Source organism: Sus scrofa, chromosome 13 (assembly GCF_054392235.1).
Source record: "Sus scrofa isolate SSC_HxYL_T2T_F1_AM1 chromosome 13, Sscrofa_HxYL_maternal_Yorkshire_Landrace_v2.0, whole genome shotgun sequence".
NCBI classification, from domain to species: Eukaryota; Metazoa; Chordata; class Mammalia; order Artiodactyla; family Suidae; genus Sus; species Sus scrofa.
Window position 1 is genome coordinate 223,943,036 of NC_139395.1, and position 14,154 is coordinate 223,957,189.

Consider the following 14,154-nt stretch of genomic DNA (forward strand, 5'->3'; position numbering starts at 1 on the left):
GCCTTTGGCCGGCTGAGCTTGTTCTCAGTTTAAAGTCTCCCATGGCAAAGACCAGAGAGGATCCACAAAGCTCTTGCTCTCTGGGCCTGAGGGACTGTGGGGGTGCTAAGACCTGCTGGTCCTGTTGGCGGGCATTCAGGGGGCCGTCCATCTGCCGTTTCAGCCGACCCATGACCTCTGGTCACACCTAGAATATAGGTGGGATTCCTCCGGGGAGCCGGGCCTGAGCAGAATTTCTGGGGGCCCAAAGTGGGAGGTCCAGCCTTTAGAGAGATGCCTGTGAATGCTGCCCAAGAGCTGAGCCAGCCTCCCTCCCCTCCACCCCGCCACAGCCCACAGCAGTGCCCCCAGGGCCTGACCTTGCCAGCTCCCAGTGCCCCAGGTGTGCCCCAACCCTCCCCTTGTTGGTGTCCGCGCCCCAGGCCGGCCTGCATTCCTCCTGCACCAGTGCCCTGTCTTCATTGGCCTTCCCTCCCCAGAAGGGCAGCCATCCATGTCTTATGGCCACTGTCTGCTGGTTCTTTAGTTCAGGGGTGTTTCTGCATTTGTTAAGGAAACCACTGTGTTTTAGTGGAGAATATGAGCACGTGTCCTGACCTGAGCCTGGGAGAAGCAGGGTCCACCAGCAGCCCTGCCATTTGCCCTGGCCGGGCTGCTGTGCTTCTGGTTCATCCCACTGGCTGTTCCTGCTTTAGGAGCTGGCGCGTCCCCGGTGCTTCACCAAGCTGGGCGCGTTCAGCTTCTGAGGCTGAGACGCCCTGGAGGCACGTTAGAGTGGCCAGGTCAGCAGGACCCCCTCCAGGGCCCGGGGCACAGCCGTTGGGAGAAAACTTTCTCTGCTCACACCGCTTCTGCCGCTGACTGTCCGGGTGAGCGCAAACCAAGACTCAAGCCCTCAAAACTGCCCCCACTCGAGACAGGGTCCCAGCCGTCCAGTTCACTGGAATTCAGGTGCCCACGGCCCCTTCCCTGGTTCTATAATCTGCTCGAGTGGCCCACAGAACTCAGGGGAACACAGGTTTATCAGGAAGGATGCAGACGAAGATGACAGGGCAAGGTCTAGGAGGGTCCCCCACACGGGAGCTGAGAGCTGGGCATGGCCCCTCCCCGAAGTGGCCGCCAGCCCGGCCTCTCAGGGCTGGTCATGGAGGTTCTGTCACCAGGCATCTGCTGATGAAGTCATTGGCCATTGGTGACGGACCGACTTCAGCCCCTCCCCGCTCCCTGAGGTCGGGCGCGGGGCTGAAAGTTAACGCCTCTCATCACTGTTGGCTCCTCTGATGACCAGCCCTGTCCTGAAGCTCTGCAGGCGCCCACAGAGGCACCGCTCCACAGAGTCTCAGGACAGCAAACCGAACAGGGTTCCTGGTCTGCGGAATCCCACGTGACCACTGCCGCGGGGGGCGGGACCCCCAGAGGCGCCTTGCCAGGTTCTCAGGGCACCCAACTCTCCTGGGCACAGGGAGGCGTTTCCTTCGTCCTTGCTGACCCAGCAGGCAGGCGCGAGGACGGAAAGCAGGCCCGCTGGCCTCTGTCCTCGTGAGCTCCCGGAGGTCAGAGCACTGGGAGCGAGCGTCAGGTGCCTGGGCTCCTGGGTGGGGCTGGTCTTGTGAGAAGGATAGGCCGGGACAGAACCCTGGGGCTCCCAGAGGAGGAAAGCGCTAGAAGAGGAGTTGACGGTGGGTCTGCCTGCGGGAGGGGCCCCAACACCCAGGAGCCTGAGGCGGACACCCCCACCGCACAGGAAGCGAGGGGACCGCCCAGAGCGTGACTGGATCTGCGCTGAGGACAGTCCTGGGGCTGAGCCCTTAAGCCTCATGTCGACGGTGTCAGACCCAGCTGGGGTCACAGAAGATTGCTCGTGCGGAAGTCTCTGCACAGTTGGTGACAGAAGTGGAATGGTCTGGTCGGGGACCCACAGGAGGGAAAAGCTGGGCTTCCCAGCCCAGGAGGCGGGCGAATCAGTTCGCTGGTTTACCAGGCCGGCCAAGGGCAGTCAGCGTCTATCAAGTGTCTCCCTCTGTTGCATTAGCGATTATGTTGGAAAGGTCACCATAAAAACAGGACACGAGCCAGCTGTTTAGATGTACAAATGAGGAGACAGGAGGCTGATGGGACGCGCCAGGCCAGGCCCCTGGCTCTCTTGTCATCCGGGCACGGCCGGCCCAAGGGAGCTCAAGGTCGTCGTGCTTCCTCTGACGTCCAGGCGACGGTGAGGGTCCAAGGATGCAGACAGGGACAGGCCCCTGCTCACAAGCCTGGGGGGGCCCAGGTATCCCCAAAGGGGCCAGTGAGAACACGCCCGACACCTAAAAATGGCCTTCTCTGAGCCCTCCCCTGGCCCTCAGGCACCACGCTGCGACTGTCTGGTGTCTCCCGGAGACATTGACGCTTTATGGGGCTAAATCTAGGGGTCTTCTCTCTCCTGGTCCTGAGCCATCTTCCCCGTGAGCTCTGTGTCTGCTGATCCTCACAGCCCCGCATCCAGACCTCACTGCCGGGCCGCTGCCTGGCTTTCTGCCCACACCCCTGGGGAGACAGGCCTGCTGCTCACCTGAGCCCAGCTGTGGAGGTCACAGACCCGGAGCAGGTGCGGGTAGGACACCGTCAGACGCCACCCTGAGGGGAAGGGAGATGCCTTGGGGCGCCGTGCTGCCCGTGTCTGGCTCGCGGCATGGGGCCCCTCTAAGCCCTGCTTACAGCGGATGCTCCCAGGGCCACCCCTGCTGGGGGGACCAATGACACGAGGCTCCCCGGGAGCTCAGTGTGGGGTCCTCACTCAGCCGTGGCGACCAGGACGCAGGCGCCAGATGCCCCCAGCCCCTTCGGAGCTGGCAAGGCCCTGCCACAGTCCCGGCTGCAGGCTACTGGCCTGACCGCGGCCCCAGGGTCCTACCGCCCAGCAGGCCCAGGACACTGGCCTGGAGTCCGGCCAGGACTTACGTGCTGAGAGCAGCCGCTGAGGGGCCAGCCACGTGCCGCATGGTGGGCAGGAAGCCAGTGGCGGAGACCACCGGGGGCCACATGGAGTAACCCACGGGGCAGCCTGGCCCCGGCCCGGCCTGCGGTGGGACTAGGGGTGCGTAGTGGTGGTGGTGATGCACGGAGGGCCGCTTCTGCCTCTCAGCTCTCGGGACAGTGGGGCGGGCCCACGGCGGGTCCTGGGCAGGAAACACACCCGGGGACGTTTCAGCAGGGACCCTGGGCCGCTCCCGGGGCCCCTCCCCCTCACACGGTCCTGACTGAGGCTGGGGCCGGAGTCAGAGCTGTGATGGGCAGGGGAGGGCTAGGCTCCAGCAGAGCTCCACCGGCCCCAGGAGGCAGCTTCCTGGGCCCTGAACTGCACAGCCCGCTCTTCCACTGGGGCGGGACCCAGGAGCACTGGGAGGCTTCAGGGCGGATCGCAGACCCGGAGACCTGCACAGATGCACACGTCCCTGGAAGAAAAGCCACCAGGTCCTCTGTCTTGGTCTGAGGGGTCTCCTCTGCCTACCTGTCGGGTGAGGTGCAGGGGGGCGGGCGCGAGCGCTGGCGGGGGCAGGGCTCTGAGCATCAGCTGCTGCATGAGGATCTGGTGCACCTGCGCGCTCTGCATCAGCATCATCTCCACCATGTCTGAAGGGAGAGCGCCCGGGGGGGGCAGGGGGTCACTCAGACAGCTGAGGACCCAGCGCTCCTGGGACAAAGCTCCAGGGGAGCAGACGCGGTGCGTCCCGAGCCGGCAGAGTCTGCGGGTCTGCAGGTTCCCAGTGGAGCCTTCACGCTCCTGGAGTCCTTGGCTCCACTGGGCCACATGGTGGCCCAACAGTGTCCATGTCCTAACCCCCAGGACCTCTGAACACGGTCTGACTTGGAAAAAAGGGCCCTGCGGATGTGATAAGGATCTGGAGGTGAGGTCACCCAAGTGAGCCAGTGTCTCCATGAGCCAGAGGCAGAGGGAGCTTCGAGGCAGGAGGGGATGAGGCAGGGAAGACAGAGGAGGGCAGAGGCTGGAGGGACCCCGGAGCCCCAGGAGCTGAGGGGCAGGAAGGACTGTCAGCTGGGGCCTCGGGGGAGCAGGGTCCTGGGACACCTTGATTTTGGACTGGGGGAGCACACAGCTCTCTGGCTCTTAGCGCCCCCACCTGCAGTCCTTTCTTGCAGCCCCAGGAAGCCATATGTTCACCAACTCCAGATACCAGGAAATAGTATTTTTTGTCAGTGTGAGGCAAACACTGCTCCTTTCCACAGCAACTGGGCCCTGGGAATGAGGCCCTCCAGGCCGTCAGCCCCCACGAAGGAAGGTGGAAGGCAGCCCGGGGCCAAGGCTGCTGTTCGGGGGGGCTGGGGGGGCCTTCCTGCTCAGACGGCAGCTCTCCCGGCACCGTGCAGTCCGGTCCCCAACATGCATCTTTCTCTCTGTATCACACACCCTGTCTCTCTGGAGCCCAGCCTGACAGATTCTGGCACAGGGCCAGGGAGCCAGGCACCAGTGCAGAAGCTATGTCTGCAGCCCCTCTGGGACAAAGAGCTGAGGTGACCCACGTGGGCCCACAGGGAGCCCGAGAGGGCGGCTTCCCTGGTCAGCCCCACGGGACTCGTCCCCCCCCCCCCCAGGAGAATGGAGCGAAAAAAGATTAGTCGACAGGAGGGGGTGCGCTGTGACGTCACGGCAGAGGGCACACGACAGTGCAGAGGGCACACGGTCTCCAGTCCACAGCCAAAAATATTGTCCATCCCCAACTGGCAACACACACAAGCCTATTCCTGGTGGATCACAGATCTAAGTGTGGAAGGGAAACAGGGCCACAGAGGAAAATACAGAACAATGACCTTGACGGGGTAAAGACGCCTGAAACAAGTCACAAAAGGCACCGACCATAAGGAAAAAGCCGAAAGAACAGAACTTCATTAAAATTAAGAACTTCTGGGAGTTCCCGCTGTGGTGCAGCAGAATGGAATCCGACTAGGAACCACAAAGTTGCGGGGTCGATCCCTGGCCTCGCTCAGTGGGTTAAGGATCCAGCGTTGCCGTGAGCTGTGGTGTAGGTTGTAGAGGTGGCTCGGATCCTGCGTTGCTGTGGCTGTGGTGTAGGCTGGCGGCTGTAGCTCCAAATCAACCCCTAGCCTGGGAACCTCCATATGCCGTGGGTTTGGCCCTAAAAAGCAAAAAAAGAAAAAGAAAAACAAAACGGTAAAATTAAGAACTTCTGTTCCTCCAAAGGCACCTGCAGGCAGCGGAAGGGCCACAAAAAGGACTTGATGTTTGCAATACGTCCATCACAAAGGATCCACTTCAGAATGTGTAAAGAACCCCTAGAAATCAATGAGTGGCAGAAAACCTGAAACAAAAAGGCCAAAATACTTAGACACTTCGCCAAAAAAGGGGATTCAGGTGCCAAAAAATATACGAAAAGGTAACATGCAAATTAAAACCAGAAAGAGCTACCCTGACACGCCCACCAGGTTAGTGAAGATGAAAATCTCTGAAAACACCTCAGTGGGTGAAGGATCTGGCGTTGCTGTGAGCTGTGGTGTAGGCTGCAGACACAGCTCGGATCCCGAGTTGCTGTGGCTCTGGCGTAGGCCAGTGGCTACGGCTCCGATTAGACCCCTGGCCTGGGAACCTCCATGTGCTGCAGGTAGGGCCCTAAAAAGTGGGGGGGGGGGGGGGAAGGAATGAGGCGTGGACTCAGGCTACAGCATGGATGAACCCTGAAGATGTCACTCTCAGTGACATCAGCCAGACACAGCACAACCCCTGTGACTCCACTCGTGAGGCATGTAGGCCGTCAGGATCGGAAAGAGAGAACGTGAACGGCGGGGCAGGGAGGGAACGGAGCGGTCCAGGCACCAGAGCCTCGGTTGCACAGGACGAAAAGGTCTAAGGACCTGCTGCACGATGAGGTGAACATAGTTAACACTGTTCCAGCGTGGTTAAGATGGTGAAACTTTACGCTACCTTTTTTTTTTTTTTTTTTACCAAAATTGTTTTTGGCTGCACCTGTGGCACGTGGAAGTTCCCAGGCCAGGGACTGAACCCGCACCACAGCAGTGACAACGCCTGATCCTTCACCTGCTGAGCCACGGGGAACTCCCACAGTTTTTAAAATTAATTAAATTTTCAAAAAAGGACCTTGAGATGGAGAGCTTATCTTGGACAATCTAGATAGTCCCCATGTCACCCAAGGGTCCTTAGAAAGTGCTGAGAGAAAATACCTATAAATCTAGACCCGAACATCCAGCAAAACTAGTGTTGAAGGATAAGGGAAATAAAAAGAAAGTGAACACTGTGGGAGCTTCGAGAGTCTGTTCTGCAGGAACTCGTAAAACACTCGTTCCCAGATGGCGTGACGGAGGCGGCTCCAGAGGGATGGCCTGAGATGCGCGAGGGTGAGTGAATGCAGTGCACTTAGCATGTGAAGCTACACAGTGTCCCTTTCCGTGAAGTTTTTCTAGAAGGTAGAACTGACAAGGAGAGAAGTTCACCAACAAAGAGGTCGTGATAGGACTTTTGAGATTTCATATTTTTACATTTAAATATTTGATCCAGGTAGGTCCTGTTGTGGCTCAGCGGAAATGAATCCAACTACTATCCATGAGGATGTGGCTTCAATCCTCGGCCTTGCTCAGCGGGTCAGATCCAGCATTGCTGTGAGCTGTGGTGTAGGTCGTAGACGTGGCTCAGGCCCCATGTTTCTGTGGCTGTGGCGCAGGCCAGCAGCTGTAATTTTGATTTGAGCCCTAGCCTGGGAACTTCCACATGCCTTAAGTGTGGCCCCGAAAAGCAAAAAAAAAAAAAAAAAAAAAAAAAAAAAAAAAAATTGATCCAGGTGGAATTTGTTTTGGTTTAAGAAGTAGGATAAGGAACGTGATTTTACTTTACTGAATAGCTAGCTACTTACTGTTTGATTTTTACCAACGATTTTAATTTCATTTTTTCTCTTTTAAGGCGTGCCTGCACGCACGCGCGCGCACACACAGGGTGTGCTGGGTGCACCCTGGAGTCTGATGGTCACTCAAGTTCATCTGGAAAAACCAAGGAGGGTGGTGACAAAAGCCCTCCGGGCCACCTTTGCGTGGGCCACGGTGTGCGCAGCCACCTGGTGCCTGCTTGCGGGAGGTGGGGGGAGGGGAAATGGGCCAGAAGGAGGGCTGTGTTCACTGCCCTGGTTTAGCCATGCACTCACAGGTGTGCCCAGGTACCAAAACCATCAGGCCGCACACTTCAGCAACGTGCAGGTCATTCTATGTCACCTCAATACAGCTGTTTCATTTCTTTATTTTTGGACATGCCCATGGCATAAGGAATTTCGCTGGCCAGGGATCGAACCCAAGTTACGGCAGTGGCAATGCTGGATCCCTAACCCACGGAGACACCAGGGACTTCCTCCAAAAAGCTCAAGTATTTAGGGAGTTCCCACCGCACGCAGTGGGTTAAGAATCCAACTGCATAAGTTCCCGCTGTGGGGCAGCTGATTGATTATCCGGCTTGTCTCTGTGTGGCAGAGGTCTCAGCACTGGCCAGAGAACTTCCACATGCCGAAGGTACGGCCATAAACAAGTAAATGAATAAATAAATAAAATTTGGTTTTTTTGTTTGTTTTTTGTCTTTTTGCCTTTTTCTAGGGCTGCTCCTGAGGCATATGGAGGTTCCTAGGCTAGGGGTAGCCACCAGCCTACACCACAGCCACAGCAACACCAGATCCTTAACCCACTGAGCAAGGCCAGGGATCGAACCTGCAACCTCATGGTTCCTAGTCAGATTCGTTTCCACTGTGCCACGACGGGAACTCCCAATAAATAAAATGTAGGTATTGAAAAGTCATTCAAAGTGAAGAAGTGGTTTGGCCAAGGCTTTCGTGCAGCCAATAACCGGGCGATGGGGTCGCAGCCCAGTTCTGCCGGCGAGTGCAGGGTCTTTAATTAGTTTTCTGCCCTCGGAAGTAACCATCAGTAAGGACATTTTCAAGCAAGTTATTTCCATGTTGGTTTCAGCTGAGTGGCTAAAAGCGGGCCCTCAGTGACTCCCCTGCTTAGGAAGGTATTTTTCCTTTGGGTGGAGAACCTTTAACGTTCGCGAGGGACGCTTACCTTCCTTGATGCTCCCCGCGAGCCGGCTGCGGGAGGCCTGCGGAGCGGGTGGCTGCACGAGGAGCGGCGGCTGAGGCACCTGCTGGATGATGGTGGCGGGGGGCGCGGGGGCCTGGAAGAGCCGGGGTGACCCGTGACCCCGTGTGCCCAGCAGACCCGGGGTCTACGGCGACCCACGCCCGCCGCCCACTGGGGCCTCGAGGGGAGAGAGCCGGCGGGCAGGCAGGCGGGCTGGACAGGCACACGCTCAAGTCCGGGTGTCACTGAGGGCAGGCGCGCTGCCCCTCAGCTTCCTGTGTTGGAGCCCTACCCTCCGAAGTGACCGAGAGGCGGCGACAAAGGTGAAGGAGGTGGCGGGGCCGGCGCCCTCCGACTCCGCGCCAGAGGACCCGCGGGCTCCGGGTGGCCGGCACCTGCAGCCGCGACGTCGGGCCTCCGGACGTGAGAAAGCCGGGCCTGGGGTCTGGCTGCGGAGCCCCGGCCGGGCACTTGCCGGCTTCGGGCCGAGCTCTGCCTCTTCCACGCGCTCTGCCCAGTAGACGCTGCGGGGACTCGGCACGGAAACGGCCTGGGGCTTCTGCCCCGTTGAAATCAACGCCCAACAAGGTGGAGCCCGCGAGGCGGAGGTTGCCGCCTAATCCTCCCGGGCCACGAGGCCCGCCCGGCGGCCTCCTTCGCGGCCCGCGGACCGGCCAAGCGGCCTCGGCTGGGCCGGCTCCTCTCTTTGGAAAGGGGCCGCCGGCGCGAGCCCTTGGCTTCCCGCCGTCAGAGCTCCCGGAAAGCCGAATTCAGGCGCGCAGCTCTCACAAGTGGGGCATCTTCCACCTTCTAAACTCCGCCCTGGGCTTGGGGGCCAAGTTCCCGTCCCCTCCCCCCCCCCCGGGGGGGTCGTTATGAAGTTTTGGAAGAGTCGACCCCCTTCTCCCCAGATTCGGGCCCTTCTGACACCGAACCCCTGATAGTTCTACTCCTGGTGCAAAGGTCAGGAGGCGGCGGAGCGGGGACCCCAGCCCCTCACCCTAAGGCGCAGACAGGACGGCCCCCGCCCGCAGCCAGGGCTCGGGAGCCTGTGAGGCCTGAAGGAAGGAGACACAGAAGTCCCCGCGGGGCACGTCCCCCCGCGGTCAGAGGAGGGACCGCCCTACTTAGGCCAGAGGGCTCTGGGGCAGGGCACCCTCCCCACCGCGCTGCTGCCCGCGGCACGCACGCGGCTCCCCGGGAGGAAGACTTACCGCGTGTTGGAGGAGCAGAGGCGGGTCCAGCGGGGGCGGGGGCGGGGGCGGGGAGACCCCCACGGGCGGCACTTCTGCGGGCGGCGCTGACCCGCGGGCTCCTCTGTCGACCCCCCTCCAGGCCTGGGCCCGGGAGACCTCTTCCAGGAGGTGTTGCTCCTGCAAGGCCACAGCAGGGCCCGACTGGTTGGGGGGTGGGCGCGTGTCCGGGGCTCTCGGGGCACGAGGGTGTGGCCTCTGCGTGCGGGTGGCCCCAGGACGGTCTGTCTCTGGCGTGCTCCGCTCCCCACTGCCACCCCCTGCCCCACGGGGCTCGTGGCACAGCCTTTCTGGAATTGGAGCCTGGCCCTGGAGGCAGAGCCCGAAGGCGCTTCCCGTGGTGCACACGTGAGACATTGACCAAAACCGACTTTTTCCCAGCCGACGGAGGATATGCTCTCGCCCGCACGCCATGTCCCCTTCGCCCCCAAGCAGTGTGCCCATCATAACTACCGCTTGAACCCAAAGGCGCCCCTTTGCCGGGTCTTTCCTGCTGCCGGTGAGCCCGCGTTGGATGAAGCTGGGGCATCTCGGACTCTCCCTTCAGGGACCTTCCGGTGGCATTTCCACCTTTGATCAGGTGCCACCAAACCAGGTTTCTTCAGCTAAATTACCCCCTGTTAGCAGCTCTCTGCAGGAAACCGCCCACAGCAGGAAGCCCCCTTTCCTGTCACTGGAGCAAAGCTCTATTGTAACGAAACCAGGTCCCAGGCTCTGCTCATCTCTGCACAAGCCACCTTCAGGTCTGGTGATCCCAAGGTACCCTGCCTAGCTTGTTCTGTCTGCAGATCAAAGAAGTAGAAGTGAAAAGTCAGCCCTTAACGGGCGACCAGCTCTTTTCCCCAGCCTCCCCTTCAGGCACCTCTTGAAAAAACCTGTGACCCAGAGGCCTCCAGGGGAGCAAAGCAGGAGTGGACAAGCCCTGGCGGGAGGGGACAACTCCGAGCCCCCATCCCCAATCTCAGTGGTCAATTGACAACACTCCCCTGTTCCCTTTAAAAGCTTTCGTGGCTGGGCAGGATCTCGAAGCCGGTGCAGGAGGACGCTGCGTCCCCCGCCTCCCAGATGCTGGCACCTTTCCTTCCTACAGACATTGGTGAGCATGGATTTGGTCAGCCGTGAGCAGCAGACAGATTCGATCTGGTCAGGGCCAGCCTACAGGAAGCAGGCGCGCCTCCTCTCCCCGGGACGTCCCGCAGCTGCTCTCAGCCCTTCAGTGTCCACCCTCAAGTCCCAGCAGCAGAAGCAGGAGCCCATGCCTGCCCGGAGCAGCCCGCAGTGTCAGTGCAGGTCGGCCGTGGAGAGCTCCGCCCAGGCCCCCTTGGCCGCGCGACCTACCCAGAGTCTCTGCAGAAGATCCTTCCTCCTCCGCAGAGCGCTGCACAGGGCGGCCTCCGGCCCGTCCTCGGTTCCTGGAGGGCAGCACAGGCTTCAGGGCTCAGCACCGAGACCTCGTCCCAACACCCCAGCCTCTCCCGCCCCACCTGTCCCCAGAGGAGGAGGGACGAGCCAGGGGACAGAGCTCGGGCGCCCTGTGGGGATTATGTGGGCAATGGGGGGGGGGTTCAGGAAGCTCAGTCTTTGAGTTGGGGTCTGTCCAATGGACTGTCTTATTCCTGGAAAGGAGCCAGAAGGCACGCAGTGTGGATTGCTGCTGCACCTGTGCCAGAAGGCGGTGTGGGCTCTGCTGGACAGGTGAGAGAGAGAGGAGGCCCTCTTAGGGCTCAGGACTGGGCTGAGAGCCCACCCTCCCCCACCTGGAGCCAAGCCAAGCTGCGCGGAGGCTGGCCAGGTCACCAAGCCTTGGGGAGCACCCTCTGCAGCGTCCTTGCATGCATGCCTCTCCTGGAAAAAGGGTCTGGAAGGGGTCTGCTGGTCCCCGGGCTCCTTTCCTCTGGGTGCGGCAGGCCCGCCCCCACCCCCCAGACCTGGGGATGCCAGAGTCCCCAGTTCCCCCATCAGGAGTCCCCCCAGGAGCCCCCACTCCATGGCCCATTTGTACTCTTCCATGTTCTGCACTCTTGCCCTTGGTCAGGTGAGCTGGGATTTTATGCCAGGATTTGGGCCCTGGGCTCTGCCTGGGACCCCACGGCCCAAGGGGCTATTCTGAGTAGTAAGGAACAAGTAGTGTCTCCCAGCACCTGGCCCCGCTGTCCACTCACCTCTGGTCCCTATGGCCTGAGCAACTGACCGAGGCGTCAGGTCTGGGCGCCCACAGATGCACAGGCCCACCTGGATGGGTTGGGCCCCAAACAACCCCCGCCCCAGAGCAAGCTCAGGGCAATGTGGTCTGATGAGGATGTGGCCACGTCTGATCTAACCCGGGCCCCCATCGCCTCGTCTGCAAAACGAGAAGGATACACGTGCCCTCGTAGGCAAGCAGACTGAAGGTGAGGCCAGCTGGGTGTGCGCGTATGTGTGTTACAGACACAGTAGAGTGACTTTCCACCCCTTCCCACTCTGAAAGCAAAGAAGCCTTGAGGAGGGTCTTGCTGTAGCTGAGGCGGGACTCGTACCCGTCTCCAGGCGGGGGTCCTCAGGATGCCCATCCATGTCCTCACGCTCTTGCTCCAGTTTCTGGGAGGAAAAGAGACCACACTGCAGACACGGGCTCCAGGCACAGGCTGGGTGTGAGCCGCCTGGACGGGGCGCCCGACGGAGGGACTGGGAGCAGGGCCGTGGGAGGCTGTGGGGCAGGCGGCCAGGGCGGGACTGCAGCCACACTGCCACACGATGCACACCGGCTCCGCCTCGAAACCTGAGGGCTTGCTCCAGAGTCCACGGGCCCCTTCAGGCAGCTTTTGGAGGAGCTTGACCAGGAGGCCAGCTCGCTCCCACCCACCCTGACCGCTGTCCCTGAGACCTGGGCCAGGCAGCCAGGTTCTGGGCCAGTCCTGGGGTGACCCTTCAGCCCCCTCCTGGGTAGCCCACAAGCAGCCAGGCCTGGGCAGGTGCAGGGCTGCAGGGCGGCCACAGCACAGAGTAGGCAGGAGAGGCAGGGTGGGGGGGGGCTGCTGCAGGGCCACGAGGCAGGGTGCTCACCCCAGGCGGGGCCAGAGGCTGTGGATCCTGTGCTGCCAGGGCCCGTCTCCCCTTAAACATGCCAGGAGGCTCCAAGCGGGGCCTGCATGTGCTCCAGCCTGTGAGTGTGTACCAGCCTCCCTGCATGGAAACTACCAGAAGAAGCTACTTGGTGTTGTACGAACACAAAGAAGAAAAAGTAGGACACCACAGCTCTTCATTAGGAGGCGAAAACCACTAAAAAGGAGAGTTCCCGTCGTGGCTCAGCAGAAACAACTCTGACTAGAATCCATGAGGACACAGGTTTGATCCCTGGCCTTGCTCAGTGGGTTAAGGATCCAGCGTTGCCATGAGCTGTGGTGTAGGTCACAGATGCGGCTGGGATCTGGGGTTGCTGTGGCTGTGGTGTAGGCCAGTGGCTATAGCTCCAATACGACCCCTGGCAGGGGAACCTCCTTATGCCGCGGGTGCTGTCCCAAAACAAAACAAAAACACTAAAAAAGGTTTTACCTTGGAAGCAGGTGGGTTACAGGTGTAATCTAACCTTCCAGAGCTGTGCTGCTGTAACGAGCTTTCAAAAACACGTGTGCCCGGCTGTCTTACCTTCTCCAGGAGTTTCAGGGTCAGTCGGGTCATTTGATCTGCCACTGAGGAGTCCAGCATCCTGGGACCGCAGGAGGGGTCACCGCAGGCCCACCCCCACTTCCGGCTCAGGGCCCTCAGGAAAAACCACTCAGCTAGAGAGAAGCGGCACCAAGCCTGGGCCCCTAAAGGATCCCACGCCGGGCCGGTTTATCTCCTGGAGACCAGCCTCCGGGCCCAGAGAAGAGCAAGTGGACGGGTGGCGACACAGCCGCAGGCAGAGTGTCCAGAGCTGTGGCGGTTGCCAAGTGCCACAGACTCAGGGAGGCCCCAGGTTACCAGGTTTCTGCTGAGTCCTTCCCAGGCTCGCCTGGTGCCCAAGCAGGGTTACCTGTAAACACCACTGGTCCCCAGGTGTGGCCAGGTGGGCCTCCTTGGGAAGGAGAAGTGGGTAGCAGTTGGGGCCAGAGGGGTAGAGCATGGCCCTGGGGGAGGACAGTCTGGACCCCCCACCCCAGGCAGAACCCAGAGGAGTAGGCCGGGGGAGGGGCATGAATCTCTCCCCATGCTCCTCAGGGGACCTGCCGTCCTGAGTTGGTTATGGCCTCCTGGAGCCCTCCAGCCCCGGCCCCTCCTAGGGATCCTTCCAGCCAGACAGGGCTGAAGGCTGGACTCCTTAAGGACAGGGGCAAGGCACTACCTGTCTGCAGATTTCAGGAAACCCTGGGTAGCAAAGGGGTGGCACCAGGGAGCTGGCCAATGAGGCACCTGTGGGCTTCAGGGTGTGGGCTCGAGGTGGACCCACCCCACAGGCACCAAGCCAGCATGTCACAGGACGTGGGGCCACCCTGGGCCCCCACCCCTTAGGGCAGATATGATTCCAGCACTGGGACTGCTCAGCTGGCACCCATGCTCAGAAAGGGGTGGGAGGGTCCTGGTGGCTGGGGAGTGGGGGCCCCTGGGAGTGGGTGACCCCCAGCCAGGCCAGCCCTCAGTGGGCGACCACCGCTGGCCAGAGTGCCTTTCATAAAAGACGATGCTTGCCGGGAGGGTAGGGCCGCCACAGATGAGAGTGGCTCTTCACCTGCAAGGACCTGCCAGTTCAGAGGTACGGGTGCGGCAGCCCGGCCAGTGCAGCCAGTCTAACAGATTTGAACCCGGAGCCTGTAACAGCAGTCCCGCTGGGGCAGGAACAGTCGTCCGCGTG

The 14,154-nt window shown here is 60.7% G+C and overlaps 1 long non-coding RNA gene across 2 annotated transcripts; it reads right to left on the reverse strand.

Moving 5' to 3' along the window:
• Positions 1-1,004: 1,004 nt before the first annotated feature.
• On the reverse strand, positions 1,005-13,175 carry LOC102167380 (uncharacterized protein C21orf58). Of its 2 annotated transcripts, XR_002341356.2 has the most exons (9): positions 12,969-13,175; positions 11,861-11,921; positions 10,683-10,756; positions 9,306-9,464; positions 8,074-8,185; positions 3,494-3,615; positions 2,944-3,161; positions 2,555-2,619; positions 1,005-2,258 (listed from the first exon to the last, which is right to left on the reverse strand). It is a non-coding gene; the product is annotated as an uncharacterized protein C21orf58 (long non-coding RNA). The 2 variants fall into 2 exon arrangements; XR_014825298.1 differs by lacking the exons at positions 1,005-2,258; positions 2,555-2,619; positions 2,944-3,161; positions 3,494-3,615 and adding an exon at positions 5,149-5,321.
• Positions 13,176-14,154: the final 979 nt, after the last annotated feature.